This window comes from Taurulus bubalis (assembly GCF_910589615.1).
Source record: "Taurulus bubalis genome assembly, chromosome: 5".
NCBI classification, from domain to species: Eukaryota; Metazoa; Chordata; class Actinopteri; order Perciformes; family Cottidae; genus Taurulus; species Taurulus bubalis.
The window spans coordinates 3,007,945-3,023,333 of record NC_136593.1 but is presented as its reverse complement, the minus strand read 5'-3'; the positions used below and the strand labels follow the sequence as shown (position 1 = coordinate 3,023,333).

Here is a 15,389-nt window from a genome sequence, read left to right as displayed (position 1 = left end):
ATAAGTCGCTCCTCATTTTTTCCCAACAAAAGCCATCAACACGCAACCATTTCCACGTGTTACAAGTGAACAATCTTTTTGAAACAAACCATTTCGTCTTCAGAGGAAACAACTCAGGTTCAGGAAGAGATCGTAATTTGGGTTAAAATGTCCACGGGAGTGCCGTAACTACATGATGCAGATCTTGTTTCTTTTTTACTAGGTCTCTTGTTTGCACTTCACCTTCTGATGCTGTAAAAAGACAATAAAAAAACCCTGCTGTGGGACTAATAAAGGATTATCTTATTTTATCTTATGTGAAAAATATCCACATTGTTTCACATGTGGAACAAACAACAGTCTCCTGGTTGTTGGACCCTTCAACCTCCTCTGCTGCTGTCTTTATACTTCCTACTTCATGATTGAGTATTTTATTTACTTGGGACGTCTACTAATTACAGCGCATTCATTCTTCACAAAGAACACATCACCTGGGAAGCATGACTGTGGAAGAGTTCATGGCAATCCAGGGACATAACTTCCATTGCAGACTCTGTAAATGCCTTCAAATGGTGGTGGTTAGCCTAACGTGTAGCTAACCTTGTAAAACGGTTCCAGTTAGCTTGGTTTAACATGTGCAACGTGTAGCTAACCTTGTGAAATGGTTCCAGTTAACGTGATTTAACATTTGCAACGTGTAGCTAACCTTGTGAAATGGTTCCAGTTTACGTGATTTAACATTTGCAACGTGTAGCTAACCTTGTGAAATGGTTCCAGTTAGCGTGGTTTAACATTTGCAATGTGTAGCTAACCTTGTGAAACGGTTCCAGTTTACGTGATTTAACATGTGTAACGTGTAGCTAACCTTGTGAAACGGTTCCAGTTTACATGATTTAACATTTGCAATGTGTAGCTAACCTTGTGAAACGGTTCCAGTTAGCGTGATTTAACATGTGCAACATGTGGCTAACCTTGTGAAATGGTCCCAGTTAGCGTGGTTTAACATGTGCAACGTGTAGCTAACCTTGTGAAATGGTCCCAGTTAGCGTGGTTTAACATTTGCAACGTGTAGCTAACTTTGTGAAACGGTTCTAGTTAACGTGGTTTAACATGTAACGTGTAGCTAACCTTGTGAAGTGGTTCCAGTTAGCGTGGTTTAACATGTGCAACGTGTAGCTAACCTTGTGAAATGGTTCCAGTTAGCGTGGTTTAACATGTGCAACGTGTAGCTAACCTTGTGAAACGGTTCTAGTTAACGTGGTTTAACATGTAACGTGTAGCTAACCTTGTGAAATGGTTCCAGTTAGCGTGGTTTAACATGTGCAATGTGTAGCTAACCTTGTGAAATGGTTCCAGTTAGCGTGGTTTAACATGTGCAACGTGTAGCTAACCTTGTGAAATGGTTCCAGTTAGCGTGGTTTAACATGTGCAACGTGTAGCTAACCTTGTGAAATGGTTCCAGTTAGCATGGTTTAACATGTGCAACGTGTAGCTAACCTTGTGAAATGGTTCCAGTTAGCGTGGTTTAACATGTGCAACATGTGGCTAACGGTTAGTGCAGTACAGTTTAGGCAAGAAAACTACTTGGTTCGAATTGTAAAAAAATACAAAAAACATCATGAGTTGGCTTAAAATAAGCATGCTTGTAAGGTAGTCTAAGATATGCACGTAACGTCCTAAATCTGTGCCATGGCGTCGCGCGACAGAACGTCTCAAGTCAAAAAGAAATCTCTTAACTTCTTGTTTCACGCGCGACATGGACGCCGGTCCCCTGAGTGAAAGTCCAGTGTTTGTTTGACCCATCCACCAGCTGCGCCTTCCATTCCTCTGAGGATTTCTCTCTCTTTGGACTACGTCCGTTGCTCCGATGGCGCCATAATGAAGCCTCGTCGTGTCTCATTCGGACGCCAAAGTGTGAAGCGTTAGCCGGGCCACGTTTTTTTGGCGCCTCGGGAGAGAGACCAGGCCGTGTGATCATATCGCCCCATCGCGTGCCAGTCAGCGTCATTTTTGAGCTGACAAGAGTGAAATTCAGTTGATGTTTTTTGCCAAAATGTTGTCAAAATATGATCAAAGAGCTGGAGGAATCACATCTGACACATAAGGATGCTTCCAGTGAAAACTACAGCAGCGGCAGCTAAAAGGCCGAGTCAGGACCCCGAGGTGGATGGTGGGCAAATTAAAAATCTGCATCTTTCTGCTGATGGTTAGTATCCTGAGTTATGAAGGTGTCAGCAGTGCTTCCCTCCCTGTCGGTGAAAGGCAGAACGATGTGTGATGGCGGAGGCGAGGGCGAGTGTGAACAAACTTCACCCCGAAGCCAACGAAGCCTTTCCAGGTTTCATGTGGGTGACGGAGCACACGACCTGAAAACACTCGAGGCCGTGCAGCCGCCCACGCTGTCGCTTCCAACTGTATCCTGCTGACTGCCTCCGAGACACTGAAGAATACATACAAAATACATAAAAACACGGTATGTTACAGAGAGCTCGAGGTGTCAACAGTTGTCAGCAAAAACAAGAGAAGCAACTTCCTGATTCTTCAAGCGTGCTGTGGCAGCTACTGTATATTAAACCAGCAGGAATACATGGCGAGGCTCCAAAGATGGAGATTACATTAATACGTTAGTGCATAACAAAATACAACCAGCTAGCATTTGCATTAGCTAGCCAAGAAAACTTTTCCAAAAATCTAAAGACCTTTTCTGTTGAAGTGAAATAACTTTTGTAATATTGACAGCAGCAGAATCATAGTTCCACTTAAAACCGAACACATATGTTTTCTCCTTGACATGTTGGATTCTCTAACTTCTGGAGTCAAATACACTTCTTATGAGACTAAATCTAAATGATAATGAAACATGAAAACCAAATATTAGCGTTGGATTGTAATGACTGTTATTGGGTTTCATTGACTTTTAGTAATATAATGCATGGACTCAACTTTGTTTGATAACTTTTCTAACCCCTCACGTTTACAGTTAAAGGTATTTATGAACTGTGTTGCCCTGAGTTTGTCCTCTCAGGATGTAAACAGAGTACTGCAGGTTGCAAAAACATTATTTTTCATGCACTGGTCAATTTTGAGACTTTTGGGGTTATTTTTCACTTTGTTTCCATAACACGTTTTCTCATAGGTTAGTGGCAAAAAAGCATCCAAAATACACATTTAGGAGTTTATTTTTTTACTTTGGCAATATGCATCTGCAGATTTCTACTAAATTCACCAAAGGTTACCATCAGATAATGCCTCATTCAAATATTTAAACATTAATTTTTAAGAAAACTTAATTGTCTTAATGGGAGTAATCAACTGGAGAAGTGTCATGGTAATATCTGTTAGTTAATATTTATAGCCTATTCACCTGTATTGTCTTCCAATACACATCTATATAGGCCATTTTCTCGAAGATCTCTGATCCATAAATCTTTACTTCTGCAGCTCTTACATCCACCAAACTTTACTCTTTCATTCCTGCATATATTCTGAAGGTTTCTACAGAGGGGTTTGTTTATATATCATTAATATCCTCATTTATATAACATTTTATTCCATGTCTGTTGACAGTATTTTCTAAAGGTAAGGAGTGATACAAAGATATATCTTTCTAATTATTTATTTGTAACTAAATAATTCCCTCTGTAAAAATATTGGACTCTAATGTATCAACAAAATGAAACAAAAATTTTGAATCTTACTTTATTAATATTCAGATTACTGTTCTGGAAATGTTCATAAATGAGCCCAAAAAAAGATATTGCTTAATTTTGATATTTAAAAATAAGATTTCAGAAAACTTGTAACACACAAACACATTGCCTCAACATGTGTAATCAATAGTTTTACGTTGATCACCTGGGATGTCTCCCCCTTACATCTGAGGATTAAAAAGAAGCCAAAAGTATTGATCTGAGCAGTGCATCATGGGGGTTTTGTGAATGCAGTGCAGCTGAGCCTTTGCAGCATCGGGCAGAGATGCCAAAAAGTGTACAATATGAAAGCTTCACGAGATCAAAAGTGGTCTTGTTTATTATGAATGACTCAGTCGTTCAAGTCGGCTGCAGCTTGATGGATTTTACAGACGCTTGTGTATCGGGTTATTTTCCTTAATATTTTAAGAGTTTCACGGCGAGATGAAGTATCCACCGTCTGAAGAATGAGGCGCTTAGGCTCACAATATGACTGCTGGCATTGAAGTGAGACAAACTACTGATTAATGTTATTGGCGCATTTCAGAAGATGGATTTTTTTGAATAGTACACAAAGGATCCAATTGACGCATTGGAGGGCGCTCAATTGTGGCTGCTTGTATCCACATTCTCATTATTTCAGTCAGTACCATAGACTGTAGATAAGAAGTGGACGTAGTCATCGTGATGTCACCCTTTAAACTCATGTTTACAATGTTTACTGAGGGAATAAATCAAGAGAGAAGTAGTTATTTTTCCCATAGACTTCTATACAACCAGAGGTACTAACTCTCATTGGCCCGATGGAGCCAACGGAAGCACATCTTATCTGATGGATGTGGTTAGTTGATGCACACATAGAAATGCTACGGGCTTCGAAACGGGCTACGATGTCTATGCGATGTTTCTATTAATAGTTCCTCGATAAAACAGCACACAAATATGGTTCAAATGTTACCGGACACTCCGGCCTCTTCACTTCCGCTTCCTTGTTTTCAGGAGACCGTACGTGATTCACACCGCGAGCTCTGAGCCTGTGACTTTGTGTCTAGCTCTGCCTTACACCGTGATTTTTTGATTTGCGTGTCTGTTGACATTATGTGTGTGAAACTAACCAATGAACACTCATGAAATCTCAGGACCTACACTGCAAAAAAACACTGCAGTTTGAGGAACTAAAGAAATCCAGCTTCTATTGTATGTATGTATGTATATATGTATGTATATATATATATACAAGTGCCTTTTAAAAAAAGGTGAAATTATGTAAAATTGAGAAAATGACCTAAGGGTTAAGCGGTTAAATCCTCAGAGTAAGAATGTCTTACTGTAAAAACGGTCACAGTCAAAAGAAACCGAACCCAAAATGTGTAGCCCTTAACTCTTATCCCGCCCTTGTTATCTGCAACTAATACAGTAATTATGGAAACAGAAGCTCCAAAAGTGAATCTTCCGGAGGCGGTGACAGAACATGTCATGCGAAGCCGCCCGAGGACGGAATTAAACTGAGCCGTGACGAATGAAATGAGCCCGCAACGGTGGATCCTTCAAGGCAAAAACACAGAGGCGTCAAACACACAATTATAATCCCGACACTGACGAGCTCAACGAGAACAAGTCACTTAATTTACACATGAGTTACGCATTCGTCGAAGCATGAACGCCGCTCCGAATGTTGAAGACGCACTGCCGGCGTCCATCTGGGCACACGACAGGAAATGTAGTTCATTTAGTCGATGTTGAAGTTATCCTGCAAGACCAGAAGCTTTATTCGTGCGACAGCTTGTGTTAGAACTTCAATTTACCCCCTCAGACATCTGCTGCTTCCTGCTAAGAGAGAGAGCCTTAGAAGGTATGTATTGATCCCGAGACCCGTGTCCTCCATTAAGCTACGAAATACAGTCAAAACTCAGCCTGAGAGGAAGAAGTAAGCGCTGCTAAAGTCTGCAAAATTGAATTACGTCAATATTCTGAAGGTGTTCTTTTCATGGTTGAACTGTTGAGGTGAGACATTATTGAGCTGCTGAGGTTTCATCTCTCAGACGTGTGTCATGGAGGAAGGAAAGCACAGGATCTCTCAAACACAAGCTCATGTTGCAGTTGATCACGCGGGTTTAACACATATATATATTATTCTTTAACCCTTTAAAAACAGGGTGCGAAAATCCCCCTGGGGGCTGTTATCAGACAAAAAACAACAACATATTATCTCCGGAACCACATCGTTGTTTAACGTCATTTAAATTGCTACAATACCACAACCCTTGTGAGAAGATACACCTGGTGTGAAACATCATTAACGCAACCGTTAAGTTTAAGTACTTACGGAAACTCCATTTTTGAACCGAACGACACCGTTTTTTGACTGAAACTCCTTTGAACACCCAAATGCTGTGTTCTATTATGATTGTTGTTGCAGATTATGATTCCTTAGGTCCTACTCTTTCCAAAAAGCTGTCTCATTAGTATGTGGCCTGTTGTTAGGGCACCATAATACAGTTTGCTGTAAAACTTGGTGACCACTTAACGAAAGGAAGCATTTTGTGAAATCTTGCTGGATGTTCATAGTTTTGATCAAAATACCTTTTAAAAGTGTTTTTTTTGCAGATATAATTTTTTTTCCCAAGACTTTGCTGAACAAATACATACAATAAACACAAGTATTGGAATTATTTTGGGGTTCCTACAACGACTCAAACAGTAAAAAAAGTCTAAAACCAGAACTGGCTCCACCGTGATTAAAGGGTAAAAGTCTCACTGGGATACATCGCTATGAATTTAACCAGCGATCACTCCATCTTCCTGGAAAAAGTCCAGCAGAGCCCTGACAAAAAAAAGGAAGATGGAGAGATGAGTTGCAGCTTACAGTTGAAATCCTCTGGAATCCGACAGGAAACGTAATGCTGGAGCTGCTTTATTACTCACAACTCTAATCCAACCCAACAACTGCACAAGAGACCCTCTGGGCTCCGCTTGGTGTAGCAGGACTCTGTGGTTCCTGTGCAGCTCAATGAGTAGAACAAAGCACCAACTGATCGCAGGGTTAGAGGTTCAACTCCCATGAGAGAAAGCCAAGGTAAACACATGCAAAGCGCTCGAGGCCTAAAGCAAGTAATGGTTATGGTAAAGGGTAAATATCTATATCAACCTGGACCATGTTTTTGTGACTAATGGGGAGAACACGTTTTTTAATTGGTCTAGTACTGGAATGCAATGTGCAGGGCAACCCACCGTCATTGAACATCCACTAATGTGCTTTTTTTCACTGATAAAATGTCTCCGGTTAAATTTCCATAATGTTGTCAGACACAATCTGAGCCCATCAGTGGCAAAAACCAAGGACTTCTAGTGGAAAAATAGCCTCAAGCGGCTGCAGCTATCTCCTTAATACCGGATAAATTTAAAAAATTGTCATTCCCATTCGTCACTTAGAAAAAAACACGGGAAATAAGTTTGAAAAGACAATCAATAAATAGGATCTATTTAACACTCACAAGCTGTGTCTGTCGTTCATGCCTACTTTTCACAAAAGTTGAATCAGAAAGACATTAATTTTCCCCCAAATCTTCTACTTTTTACGTTTTTGTCCATTTAGGCATGTTCTCGCTTCCTTCTCAGTGATTAAAGGGACGTTATCAGTGATTATTACTAACGTCAAAATGCTTCAGATGTGCCAAACTACCATGTTGTGAAAGTTCAATTGAAACTCAATGTTGCAAATTTAAACAAAACAACTTGAGGTGAAGGCAACAACACGACAGGAAAAGATGGTGTTCTGGGTTATATTACGTAAGAAGCGCAACAGTCAGTCGTCTCCTGGGTGAAAGTCCTGTGTTTGTTTGACGCATCCATTCCCCCCAACCAGGCTCTTCATACCACGTCACCTGACTTCCTGCTTTGGCTTCCCATTGGCTACCATTGAATTTCATTTCACCGGAAAAAAGAATCAAAATTCTCCGCTGAACTTTGACTTGCAAAGACACATCATTTATCAACAGGCAAATGCTGTCTTGATGCAAATCAAATTGAAATAAAGGAAAGTCAAGGAGATACAATGGTGAAAAAGATCTACGCTGAGATATTATAGCTTCTTCTTCAGCACCTATTTACCTTCGCCTTAGTTTGGATGACAATTCCTTAAGATGAGTGACAACTTTGGATGCAAGACACTGACAGAGGGGAATACAACGATCCTGCACCTTGAGGCCTGCAGCTTCAAAGAACCCGCTCATTAAAGATTAAGGGAGGTCTTCTCACGGCTTTCTTCAGAGGTGAAAACAGGAATCTCGGTGTGTGATCCAAAAAAAGATCTACATGGCAGCAGACATTTTTTCCGAGATACCTCTCTCTTGGGAATTATATATATTTAATTGGCTGAGAAGGCAAGGTTGGAGACGGGAAGCAGGGGAACAAGCGCTCTAAAGCATAGTGTGGGTTTCCAATGAATCCATTAACCTCCTTGTTGATGTGTTCCAGGACTCACCTGTCCAGTACGTCAATGCCTGGTCAAAGCATTCGTTATTTTAACTAAACCAGAGAACAGTGACTTTTGAAACACTTCTACAACAAGTGGGGCATATTAGACACACAAACTCCCTCACCCTGTCATGCTGACACAATGTGAGTATCAAAGGATGCTGCGACAGAAACTCAAATGTCTAGTTCCCGCCCACGTGTTCTCCCTCCAAACGTGTCTAAAGCGGCAGCTCGGCCAGTGTCTCTACGCTTTAAACTTTGCCGCTCTAGGCGACCCTCTAGCGAGCGTTTTTGCACGCGTCAGTTTACATTCACGTGCAATTGTCGTTTCAAAATGAATTGCCAAAACACAACTTGGTCAGATTTAGGGAACGAGACCGCTCAGTTAATATCAAGAAAGGCTTGTGGTTCGGGTTAAACTATGGCGCTCCGGTCACAGAAAAGGCGCGGTTAACGTAATGAACTCAACGTCCCAGTTGGGGTTAAAATAAGTACGTAAACTAAGTAAAAACTGCACTTCAGTAAATGAACACCAGTCTCCTGGTTGGTTTGGTATTTGACATGCTGGGAATGTGAACAGGTTTTACCCTTATAAACACGACGCCCCTCAGACTCCTCTGAAAGCACGTCAGACAGCACATGTGGAAGTAGGGGTGATTTTATATGCAGTTATGGTGCGAGCAGTTTGTTATGGTGCAAGCAAGGATGAGGTCAAAGAAGGTAATTTTTCCATTTCTGAACCGAAAAACAATTTTTTTGGACTGAATATGCTTCCTGACATGTTAATGCTTTACTGGATTGTGCTTATTGTTGAATATTTAGATGCTTTATGTCGTAATCTTTCCAAAGAGGTTCAGTATTAGTCTGTGGGTTGATGGGAAGGCACCGAACAATACTAGTTTAAAAAACCTGGGAGCTCTCGAGGAGTCAGTTTTGGGGAATCTTGCTCAGACTGTTGACTTTTGATCATATTTATGCTGAAAATAAGTTTTGTTTTTTTTAAAGGCAAGGAGTTGCGGATTCGTTAGAGATCAAGGACAATAGGGTCTGGTATTCATATCAAGGTCACATGAGCGGTCGAACTCTCGGGTCCCCTAGTAAGGGGACGCTAGGGTGGAACTGGTTTTAATTTAAGTCAAGCTTGACACAGGAACAAAGTCCCATGTTTGTTAGACTGCAAGCAAGCCTTACTTGAACATTATGCTTCAAAGTAGACAAAGTGAGTTATTGAAGAGACCAGAACATTCTCGCATTCTCCAACAGGTGAAAAGAAAAGTGATTTTCGAGACCATTTATGTGAAGAATGAAGAGTAAATACACACGAATGGGAAAGTGTCTACATGTGTAGGTCAAAGTCTCTTCCTATCACGAGAACAGGAGCAACTCATCTCCTATCAGCCCTCTCAGAGCATCATGCCATGTCACGTTGTTAACAGAGAACAATGCAATGAACGTCACTTTCAGACTTTGACTGAACAATGTCGGCATCGTCCGTTCCTGCAAACCATGTCATTCGTTGAATGTTGACGTTTATGAGTCATATCGGCCTCCCGTCAGGCTTTATTGCTCGTTACACTCATTGCACCAAAAAACTTTCCACAACGTTTATTATACCACAAAACTTTACATTTTGGAAGCAACAATGCCAACATTTTATCCAGTGGACTGGGCTGCGACAGCTGGACTGATTCCAGCACAGCTGTTCCTGGAGTTGACTAATCACTGAAGAATGACTGAAGTCTGTCCAATCAGGCCACTTGGATGCATTTGGAATGAAAGGCTCGTCTCAGCAGGTTTACCTCAGTTGAACTGCAGGGAGTTACTCTGGTGACTAATCAGGCTCCAGCATTGCCAGTTATTCAAATTCATCAAATTGACCTAAATACACTAATTTAGTCCAATTTAAAACAAACAAAGACGTGTAATGGGTATCTGAAACAACGAAGAGTCTCTTAAATCTGTTAATCTGTGGGAGAACAGTTCAACTTCTTGAAAGCAGCCGTAATGTATTTCAAAACCAACCGTGTACCAACCCATGTATCAACTACTATGTAAACTAATAAGGCTCAGTTTCTGTTCACGTCTAGCAATATGATGACCTTTATCGGATCGGATGCAGAAGAAGACCCAATGAAACACAGATAATCACCATCAAGAACAATCACATCCATCTCTAAAAAGGCTCAATACTCCAAGACATAGACAAGATGTATTGCAGTATCTTGAGAGTAGATATCATCACTTCCATTGATTGTTGGTTGTCTGCCAAAACCTCAGAGACACATCGGCATCGAACTGCTCATCATCTGCCTCGTTTCAAGGGACAAAGGGAAATGTAACTCCACTAACACTCCACAATGTTAATGTGAAAGGCTTTAAGATGGGTTCATTTGCAGGTTAGATTGCATTTTAAAACACTTCTCAATTTATTGTTGTTGTTTTTTACCGCCAATTGGCTTGAAATGGCGAGAAACAGAACACAACCCCCGTCTGTCATTCACTGCTTTGTCGAGCCTCGGAGCTGTTTGGGAACCTGGCAATGTTGTGGTCTGTGCATACTTGTGTGTGTGTGCAATATCCTCACGGGTATGCATCTTTATGTGTGTGATTTGAGAACGAGAGAGAGACATCTGTGGATCCCCCTCCCCTCGAGGGAATGAGGTGTCCCGCTCGGTTCTTTATCAGGCTCTTTGGGCTTTGATGAGGCTCCTGCTGCCTCCTCTAAACCGCTCTGATAAAAAACAAGAGTAGAGGGCGGCCCCGTTTCGTGTATCGTGATTGTGACTCCATCTTCAAAGGAAAATCCTGTGAAACCTTTGATGCTCCCTTCGGTACCCAGTCCAGAGAGACGCGGTGAGGAGTGAGTTGGCGGAGGCTTCAGCGTCTTCCTCCAGGATATTCCGTCAGCTGTTTGTAGTCAGTTTAAACCGAGAGGCCAATCTGTTGCCACGTCTGTTCATATAAAACAGAGTTGCACTGCAACAGGTTACGGGTGGAGTCGAGCGCCCAAGACCATTCAGCATTCATTACAACTATCGTGGTCGTTTTTTCACAACTAGATCAACAGTTGATCGATCTTTGATCGCTCAAAGATGGGGTTCTGGTCACCAACATGCAAAGGGCCCATTTTGTGCTAATTTTTGTGTCTTTTTTTGTGGCCTTTTGTCTTGTCGTTGCTTTGTGTCTCATTGTGTTTCTTTTTTTAAATTGCCTTACGTGTCTTTGTAGTTAGTTTGTGTCTCTTTGGAGTCATTGTGTGTATCTTTGTAGATGTGTGTTATATCTTTGTAGTTAGTTTGTGTCTCTTTGGGGTCATTGTGTGCCTCTTTGTAGATGTGTGTTACCTATTTGTAGTTAGTTTGAGTCTCTTTGGAGTCATTGTGTCTATCTTTGTAGATGTGTGTTACCTATTTGTAGTTAGTTTGAGTCTCTTTGGAGTCATTGTGTGTATCTTTGTAGATGTGTGTTACCTATTTGTAGTTAGTTTGTGTCTCTTTGGAGTCATTGTGTGTATCTTTGTAGATGTGTGTTATCTCTTTGTAGTCACTGTGTTTCTCTTCGTAGATCTTTTGAGTTTCTTTGTAGTCCCTGTTTTGTGTCGCGTTGTGGTTGTTTGGCCCCTTCCATAATCAATGTGAGTGCTTGTGGTCTCGCTGTGTCTCTTTGCAGCTGTTTTTCATCTCTTTGGAGTCTTTATAGTCTTTTTGTGTCTCTTGTAGTTGTTTTATGTTTTTGGTTGAGTCTCTTCCTGGTTGACATTTCTATAATTAAAGGCCCTGTCTTGTGTCCTGTAGGCCCGTTCAGTAATCCATCAATGCCCTTATGGTTCATAAAATACTTGTGATATCCAACAATTAATTTGTTAATGAGGAAATCTTTAATTTGGCTTTCTTTGAATATAAGAAAAGTTGTTTAAAGAAAAGTCGTTGAAGACTCTCGACTCGTGCTGACAGCCATCTGACTGTACCGCAGGACAAAGAGCACTTCTCAGCAGGTATCAATGAGGCATCACATTTATATCACAGCGAGGCTTAAACGTGCTTCAAGCAACAGCTCGCGAAAAAGAAAGAGTAACCCTGTCATTATGTTATTTGAGTCTGTTGTATGGTGGCTTCTTATGAACTAAAGTCATAGCAAAACTCTGGAAAAAAAGCTGACTAAACTGATCCCTGACTTAGCAGAGAGCGAGAAGGAGTTCATTGCGGTTAGACACAAGACTCTTGACCCGTAGACCTTTCCTTTTATGACGATCAAAATGAGAAGCTAGGCCACCGTGTCGTTTATCTGCTACAATTCTCATTTCCTTTCGGAGGACAAGGATAGAAACGCTGACTTCCTTTGCCCTCATGAAGAAATACAATTTGATCTTTCGTGCACTTACTGTGGATAAGAGTACTATTATTAAAAGTGCAAAAAAGCAAGAAGCAACGGAGTGGAAAGCAATGGGCGGTGGAGCAAGAAAACACTGAAAATAAATGTTGTGTAATATCATCACATTATCACAAAGATGGATGTGCTTCATAGCACATGTTTACAATGGTGTGTTTAAGGTTTAACACTCAAAAAGATACTTAAAGACCAGGCTGAGTAAGTGTGTATTCCATCGCAAGTTGAACACCACAAAGTAACTGGAGGCCATGGACAGCTCCACAGGAAGGAAGCTAAGTGTGGCAGAGAATCGTATTTTCCAGTCCAGGTCCTCCAGTCTATTGGACCACGGACCCGGTGACACTGCTGACCGCTCAGTGATCGGCAGTGAAGCCTTTTGATCCGGTCACGCTGACAGAGGGAGCCTCTACTTGGAGGAGAAGAAAAAATACATTTGAAAAGCAATTGGTTCCCACAGAGGAGCCAAAGGAGTGAAACCAACCCGATAAAACAGGTGCATGCTTGGGCTCGGCGTTGGGTTTCCTGTTCCCCTCCCCCAGGGGGATTGAGAAGCACAATCAGATCCTGAGGCTCTCACCTGCTGATGTACTCCACACACATGAGGCATTTAAGCTATTCACCGTTCAGCTCAAAAACTGCTGAAGTTGCACTGCTGTATGTTGTTGTCGTTTTCAAGTTTATTGTAAAAAAACATTCAATTGCAATCGCACTGCAGCAGCTTACTGTTCAAATCTCCTACGGTTCTGCCGACTGAAGACAATGCCGAGGTGTCTTGAACTTCTATTATCTCTCCTGACCACCAGGGGGCAACTCCTCTGGTTGTATAGAAGTATATATATATATATATATATATATATATATATATATATATATATATATATATATATATATATATGTGTGTGTTAAAGCTGCATTCTCTCTCCTGACCACCAACGGGCGAAACAGTCAGATTGTATAGAAGGCTATGAGAAAATTACTTGATTTATTCCCTCATTAAACATTGTAAACGTTCATTTATAGTTTCAATCTCTAGTTTCAAGTCTTCTTGTTGCGTGTTCTTCTCTTGTTTTTCGAATTTTGCTTTGCTTGCTATAATACCGTAAAAGTCGGGTTACACGCCGCTACTACCTTCAGTCAGTGTCCCTGTTTGCTCCCCGCTGTAGCCAGCTGGCGCTCATGCTAGTTCCCCCGCTAACTTCCGCTATCTCTCCGCTAACTTCCGCTAGCGCCCCCACTAGCTCCCCGACAACTACCGAAGGTAGCGGGACCAGCCTCGGCTCGACACCTGACTTGGGCAGAGGGGAGTAGCAGCAGCAGCGGGGAGCTAGCAGCAGGAGTGAGGCCCTAGCAGCAGCGCTAGCAGCAGCGCTAGCAGCAGCTCCTAGCTTGCTACAGCGGGACACTGACCAGAGGTAGGAGCGGCTTGTAACCCGACTTTTACGGGAGTACCATTTACAGCCGACGTCAATAACAACATGCGTGTGCATGCGTTTTGCCCCAGCCATCCAGTTGTGTTAGCAAGCTTTAAACACTGAGTTAACATTCTTAACAACTTCAAAAAGTCTGGTTGTTGCGTTGTCAGAATCGATATTTCAACAGTGGACTCAAATTCTAACAAAGTTTGACATTGACAGCTGACATTTACAAAGTTAACACTCGTTCACGCGTTAAATTGAAACTGTTAAACATGTTGACTGCCTCTGGGCCGATCAAACATGTTCCCGTTGAAGCCCATTATGAAACTCCAGGAACTCAAACTCTCTTCCTGATGGCAGCAGTACATATACAGTATATATATAGCAAGTCAGTCTGGCAGATATTACATCATATAATATCTGTTGGTGCTATTCACCCTGGTGCCGCATGTTAAATCCAATCAGAGGCCTGTGAAGACCTGCAGGGCTCATGTGTCAAGAAGACCCATCTCATGTGGTGTTACTGGAGTCCTTTTATAACCACACACAAGATGGGCTACAAAGCTGAGGTGATGTAAACAGCCTTCAGCACCGAACAAAACCACGATGATGTAACAATTGGCGGTTGTGCTCATCATCGCAGCCGCTTTCGTGCAATCGACCACTTTTGGGATTCCTACCCCTGTTTGTGTTCCGTGCGATCTACATGTACACTTTGGACTACAGGCACTGCATGGGAGACGGGGACAACACAAACACAAATGAGTGACTCCGACAGCCACAAATACAATACACCTGAAGTAAAACAACGCACATTACCTTAGAAATGGTGCCATTTGGTTTTTATTGGGCGGGAAACTAGACTGTAGCAACAGCATTATATGCTGTAACTATACACACTATGAATAAACGATTGCATTAAAGGAACGTGTTCTGATTTTCCTTGATGTTGTTGTCATATACAGACATGCAATAATGCGTTATGCCTAATATATATTAATATGTTGTACAATGTTCATTTGATTATGTGACAAGACAATACAATGGTGTGTGTGTGTGTGTGTGTGTGTGTGTGTGTGTGTGTGTGTGTGTGTGCGTCCCAACCCATTATTTTTCTTGTTTTTAATTTGAAGCTCAATGTTCTCAACTACTTTTTGAGGTGAATATAAATATGGAAGCCATCACAACCCGCTCTTCCCAGCATGCAGCAGCAGATAAAGCCAACGTTTACGTCTCAATATCTCAAACCACCAGCTCTGTTCAAATGATCTGCTGGGATGATCACAGATGACGGACTCGTACTCAGAGGACATCATTTAGATGCAATGCAGAGACGTCGTCTCTCTTCTTTAGCTCTGTAAAGCGTGTAAACCTCTGATCTGCTCCATTGATCTCCACACCTACTACTAAGAGAGGAATCCTGCACACAGAGTTTCCCACT

At 41.7% G+C, this 15,389-nt stretch overlaps 1 protein-coding gene across 1 annotated transcript in view; it reads right to left on the bottom strand.

Moving 5' to 3' along the window:
• grip2b (glutamate receptor interacting protein 2b) overlaps positions 1-15,389 on the bottom strand; it is a gene marked incomplete at its 3' end in the record, with an annotated part of 156,557 nt that overhangs the window by 106,475 nt on the left and 34,693 nt on the right. The gene's annotated exons all lie outside the window — the stretch shown is intronic.